The 6,496-nt window shown below is 36.7% G+C and overlaps 1 long non-coding RNA gene across 1 annotated transcript; it reads right to left on the bottom strand.

The window, feature by feature from the left end:
* Positions 1–1,909: 1,909 nt before the first annotated feature.
* Positions 1,910–6,178, bottom strand: LOC118566958. Its single transcript, XR_004933396.1, has 3 exons — positions 6,097–6,178; positions 5,603–5,748; positions 1,910–2,018 (listed from the first exon to the last, which is right to left on the bottom strand). It is a non-coding gene; the product is annotated as an uncharacterized LOC118566958 (long non-coding RNA).
* Between the last annotated feature and the right edge of the window lie 318 nt (positions 6,179–6,496).

The raw sequence follows: 6,496 nt of genomic DNA, 5'->3' as shown, positions 1-6,496 counted from the left end.
CTGGAAAGAGGTTCCGCAGCATCCGCTGCAGGTCCACCAGGTTCTGCAAAAGCTTTTTCCCTGCTGCCATCAGACTGTTGAACTGCTGAAGTATAAAAACGGACTGAGTACCACACTCGACCCGCTAATTTGCACATTTGTATGTATCCTTCAATATCGCTGCTGCACTTTTTCCGGAAACGTACTGCAAAACTGTTTACAATGCAACTGTCTATTGTTAAATCACTGCTGCACCTTACTGCATATTTGTTTACATTGCTTACATTGTCTTTACATTTCAATCTGCCTACTGCTCACTGCTGCACTTTGTCCGAAAGTTAAATTGAAAGTTATCCTGTATTTGACTGTGATTTACCACTGCATTTTTCTTATCCTGTACTGTAAATTCACTGCAAGGTATCCTGTAGAGTTACTGCAATCTTTCTGAGCTGTATGAAAAAACGAAATTTCGTTCTGTATGCACTCTGTGCTACAAAATGACAATAAAGAAAGTCTAAGTCTAAGTCTAAGTCTAAGTCTAAGTCTAAGTCTAAAAACATCACATTCACCTTAGACATAAATGAAAAAAAGACATATGCCTGTACATGACAATCAATCACAAGAGCACCACTTCATGTAACAGAAAAGCAACAACACACATAAAGTGAGTTATCTTATCAACGCTATGCAAATGGCAGTGGCATGTAGCAGGCAGTGGTTTATATGGACCCTGAATTAGATTAAATGAATTGGTCGTATTCCAGCGTACAGGCTGCTGCTGTTAATTATAGGCAGTACTGTTGAGCTCAGATGTGGTCTTTAGCAGAAAACAACAAGTAACAAGTGCAACAAATAAAAGCAGTACATTATTAAATGCTTTTTGATAAGTACATCTGCCTTCTATTTAATCTCCACCACCACATCAGGTTGTCCTGGAGCATTTTTCTTTGGCACAGACATGTACTGACTCTCAGGCCTCACCACTCTGTCAACAAAAATTAGACATTGTTTCAGCACAGTCAAATGTTGTGTAAATTGCTCTTTGTGTGAATGTTGTGGAGCACAAAAGTCAAACCTGCAAATCTTTTCTTTGTATTTGTAGAACAGCCAACTCAGTCCAAGCAGTCCAAGCAGTCCCAGCAGTACCAAGGATCCAATGACCACTTTAGTCCAGGGTGTTGACTTTCCCTCTATCAACAGATGTCAGTATATAGTATAAACATAGTTAGAAAGCTTAAAATACACTGTTCGAGATTTTTTAAATTCACATGAAATTGCGTATTTATTACTCATCTATTACAATGAAAATAAGTCTTAAACTAAATACATAGATTGCACTTATTTATAAACAATACCCATAAACTAAAACTTGGCTCCTACAAAAAGTGTCCCTTTAATGTTTTTTGAGAAGTGTATAATAAACAAAGGAACCATCTTGTGTGGTTGAATTCTTATTATTTTATGTTACCTTAGACACGTCAATGAGACCCATTAATGATGTGGATTATTTTCCAAGTAAACTGGACGGCGTACTTCAAGCTCACCTTTAAGGTTAAGCCCGTCTCCTTGAAACAAGTTCTTGTCGCTGCATGTTGCTGAAAAAAAAGATATTGTCATCTTAATCACTGACTAAACAAAAAAAGGCTTTATTTGAAGATAAAGCAAGGAAAAAATAACAGATTGAGAATATAAAATAAAAATCCAGCTTTAAGAGGTTTTGAGGAAACAATTGTCAGAAAATAATACTTACTGTTGCAGATAGCCGTGTATTCTATCAGTCCCATTATCTGGGGAAAATTAACAATTTTTTTTTTTTTTGCCGGTTAATTTACAATCAACACATTTAAAAAAAAAAGAACATCAGGCTAGAAAAATATTGTATATTCAAACAACTTGTTCACAACCACAAACCTTTTTTGTATAGCACTCGAGCACTGTCCCATCCACAAAATATAGGCGTGGCAACCAGATGTCTCCAGAACGTTGAAGCTGTTTGTCGTCACAGTGGCGTGTTTGTCCGAGTTGATTGCGAGTACAATCTGAAATCAAAGTACAAATAGAAAAAGATTACTTACAGAGGTCTGCTGTGATTTGGATATAATATCCTGCTCATGTAAACCAGTCAGCAGTGGCTGTTCTGCAATAAACGAGACCCTGGGCGGGCCCCTCATCTGCACACTCAAAGGAATAGAGTACAGTAAAGATTAAATTAAAGGTTTCACCAAACTCAATCTGTATTTCAGTCTGGAGATTTGGCCTGTACAGGTTGGATTCATTTACACAACAAAGAGAAATTTTGCAGGTTATGAAATCAGAGGAGCAGTCATTGCGTTATACTCAGTGCATTATACAGATGACTTTATTACTATTTTTTGTTTCTTTCCACTTCATAGAGCCAGTGTTTGACCTCTGTCCCAATGGACTGACAAAGAAAATGCCTCCACACTTTGTTGGAGTCTTCAAATGCTAAAAATAGCAGTTAATTTAGTGTATTTTTAACCATAGATTTTATAGGTAGTAGCTACTACTTCATATAAATATGATTTATAAAACACAATATGTGCTTCATGCCAACATTGTAGCTGTAAAGGCTGTTGATTTGCAATAAAACCGTTGCCATTTCTTGACAAAGTACATTTTCAGATTCTAGTTTTAAATTGCATAGTGCATGAGCTTTTCATGAAGGTGGTTTCCTAGTTCAGGAAACCACCTTCATGAACTAGCCACAGACACAAACTATTTGGAGTATTTGGAAGGTTGAACCTTTTTTCAAGTATATGTTTCATGTTGCATTTTTATCCACACAAATTTTACTTTACTCTTTTGAAATTTGAAAAAGGTTTGACAAAATTCATCTTAAAAATATATTAAAATATATTGCCGCAAAAAAAAATCTTGGTAAAGCCTACATAGTTTTTTTCTGGTAATGATGTGTTGATGATTCAAAAGCGTGTCGAGTAATCCAGGTAGATTTTTTTTGTGTGTGAAGCGCGTATAAAGGCTTTTGTTGATGACATAAGTAGTGATAGTAGTGAGTCAAAGGCCTCCGACAGCAAACATGGGCACTTGTGCCAAGGAGCTTCATTTGCATTCCATAAATTGCACATAATTTAAATTTCATCATGAAAAAAGCTACTGAAAACAACCCCAAGCTGTTTGACATTTGGACAAAATGTAGGACGTTAGTGGGCCATTTCCAGAGCAGTACCACCGCAAAAAGGTTAATTGTTGTATTTCATTAAAATACATCAAATGAAGCAATTTTTAGTGACCCTTAAATTAATATTTTTTTGTCAGCAAACTTTATTGATGAGACTGACAGAAGTGCTGCAGACAATGGGCTGGGCGGCACCGGAACTAATTCAAGAGGTGGATAGACGTTGGCACAGCACATGCCTAATGCTTCAACTTTTGTTTATGACCTCAGGAAACTTGTAGAAGCACCTTTGGCAGGCCTACCCAATGAGCTCACAGTAGTATGCCGTTATTGCTCAATGTCAACAGTGCTGTCCAAACATATCTGAATGAACCAAACATTAGAAGACTAGGGAATCCCCCAGAGTATTTGTGTACACTCGCTCTTGCCTTTCTGGCTGTCCTTGGTTCTTGTGTGCCCTATGGAGGGGCATTTTCTATAAACAGTCAGAAATCCTTATCAAAAAGAGAAACCGCATGAAGCCCATCACATTAGAAAAGTTATTTTAAAATAAAATCAATAAAAATGGTGTCCTCAGTAACATAAGCAACAGTTACAAAGTAACACCAGGAACCCTTTCACATCAAAATTCCCCCCTCCTCCCCCCATTCGTTTCTAAATTCCCATTTTACCCAGCCATTTTATCATAAAGAAATATTAAGATATTATAAGAAATATTCATACCATAATCAGAATTTATTCATTGGCATCACAAACAACATTTATTTATTTATTAATTCAATGTAAAGCTTTACACCACACACCAAAGTCATACTGCGTTTTAAATTGATGGTCCACTTGTAAACATTATGGTGCGGGATGGGTCATGAGGCTTCCTCTCTATACAGCAAGCCATAAATACTTCCCAGCACAATGGCCTAGCTTGTGTTAGGATAAAGTTTTTGTTTTTTGTTTGTTTGTTTGAGGGTTTTTTTGGACAATGCTTCTGCCTTATTCTAGCCCCCTTTTCAATCATTTTCATTGCTGGTGAGAAAAATTGTATTAAAGATGTAACATGTCCAATATGTGCAGCAGGCTGCAAAAGGTTGACAGGTAAATTGATCAGTCATAGTGTGACATGGCTGATAAAACGTAAAGTGTGTATGTGGGTCGGGTCTAGCAGACATAGCTCAGCTTCGGCTGATATGCCGATCATGTCGCTTGGGCAGACAGTGTTCACGCAGACATGCTTTTTAGGCAGGAGTTCTCAGTTTGTTGAAATTAACTACCCGCGACAATAGACATCATATACGTAGACGCCCCACTGAGCCCAGGTTTGTACGTCAACATCCCCACCATATTGTATGTGGCAGAAAGTAGTGAACGTCTATGTTCCCTGTGTACGTGTTTAAAATATTCAGATAGAAAGATATAGATGGATCTTACATATACCTGTAAAAAAAATAATAGAGAGATTAATTGATAGAGAATGGCAGCCAGATTGGCTTTTTATCAATGTGTATATATAGATCTTGACGTATTCTAAAGAAATGGGTGTGTGTAATATATATATATATATATATATATATATATATATATATATATATATATATATATATATATATATATATATATATATATGTGTGTGTGTGTGTGTGTGTGTGTGTGTGTGTATTTACGATCCGGTATAGACACAGATTAGCAACAGACTTTTTGGGGCAGGATTAAAGAGATAAAATTACTAATATGAGAAAAAGGTCATAGGAGAATAAAGTTAAAAAAAGTGGTAATATTATGGAAAAGACGTCATATTATGACAATTAAGGGGGAACATTTCCAGAATAGTCATAGTGTGCAGAACTATTTAGGGTCAGGTTAGATTCTTATAATTTTTTTTATTCTTTACGAGAATAAAGTCAGGAGAATGAAGCTAAAGGAATACAAAAATAAACTTTTATAATTACAAAAATAAAAATATTACGAATGTCAAGTATATCCTGAGATTAAAGTCCCTCTGATACTGTTTAAGTGACTGAGTAACTGCAGATTTGCCACATTCAACATGGCGGACGCTTTGACGCATCCGTAGCATAGGCAGAACCCGCCCAATGAGGCGTCTACGATTTGATGTCTATGCACGCGACACCACGTAACAACAATAAACGTGTCAATTTCGGCCAATGAACAATGAAGTAACGACACTCGTTTCTCGCGTTGTCACAAAATTAAAGCGTCAAAACTTCCGCGTTGGAACTGAGACGCAGCCGCGGCGCACGTTTCTGCGTCAGGGCAAAACACTGGTTTACATGTAGGCTGCCTTTAAACGAAGTGGACGTTTTAACAGAAACAATAAACATGACGCCTTTGATTGAGCTTTCAAAGCTGAAAAAAGGTTAACTACTGTTGCTTCAAAAATAATCAAATAATGAGAATAACATTTTTTTAAAATAATTAAAAAAAAAAAAGAGGGAGGGGGGGTTAACTCACAGTTTCGTTGCTCCATGAAAAATCACATTCGGTTGACTGGAAGTCTGAGGCAAAAGACTCTAACAAGATAGTGTGAACCATCCCGGTGCCATTGCTCTTGACGGTACATCTCAGATCGACAGCATTACAGGGCAGGAAGAGGAATGCTGGAAATAACATGTATGAAACACAACGCATGTCAATAAAATGCAAACTACGAGATCTAAATGTTTTTCCAGCCTCTCAGTTGGGTTGGTTCTATTTTTGATACAAAAAAAGATAATGCAAACTATGGCGGTTCGAATGAGGCAATTAATAATACTACACTCGTAATGCGTAGTATTCCACGAGTAAGCAGTATCATATCTCGGTGAGTCACGTCTCTATTTACCTTCCGTCTCACCTGATAAATCTTCACGATTCAAACAATATTTAAATCTGTGCCAGCACTACTTGTTTGTCGTCCATCACGCGTTTCTAAAAGCTTAAAAATAAATAATTTTCCCAAATATTACCGTATAGGAACGACGCAGCTTTCAGCTTCATCCTGCTGTTTGACTCTGGTTATTCCCCAGCACCTATCACGTGCATGTCCGCTTCAGCTATGAAATTTGATACAACTTCCGTTATAAAAAAAAATAAAATAAAAAAATAAAATAAAAAGTTTCAACGTGAACGTGTTGTTCAGCAGCCCTTTCCCGCGAGTGAAAATAGCCTTCGGCTTAAAAGGTTATAGAAGTGTGAGATAGCCTATATTGTAAGGAGTAATTGATTGCACTAACATATGAATCATCATGCCCTTTTCTCTCAACTTTAAAAGTGTTCAGCAATTTTGAATTTGGCTATTATTAACTGCTTTTATTTGGGAACGAAATGAATCAGTTTCCTTCGTAATCGTGACTGATATTACTTTGA

The sequence above is a fragment of the Fundulus heteroclitus genome, chromosome 19, assembly GCF_011125445.2.
Source record: "Fundulus heteroclitus isolate FHET01 chromosome 19, MU-UCD_Fhet_4.1, whole genome shotgun sequence".
Classification (NCBI taxonomy): Eukaryota; Metazoa; Chordata; class Actinopteri; order Cyprinodontiformes; family Fundulidae; genus Fundulus; species Fundulus heteroclitus.
Note: the sequence above shows the minus strand (reverse complement) of the source record. Positions and strands in the feature narration are given on the sequence as shown.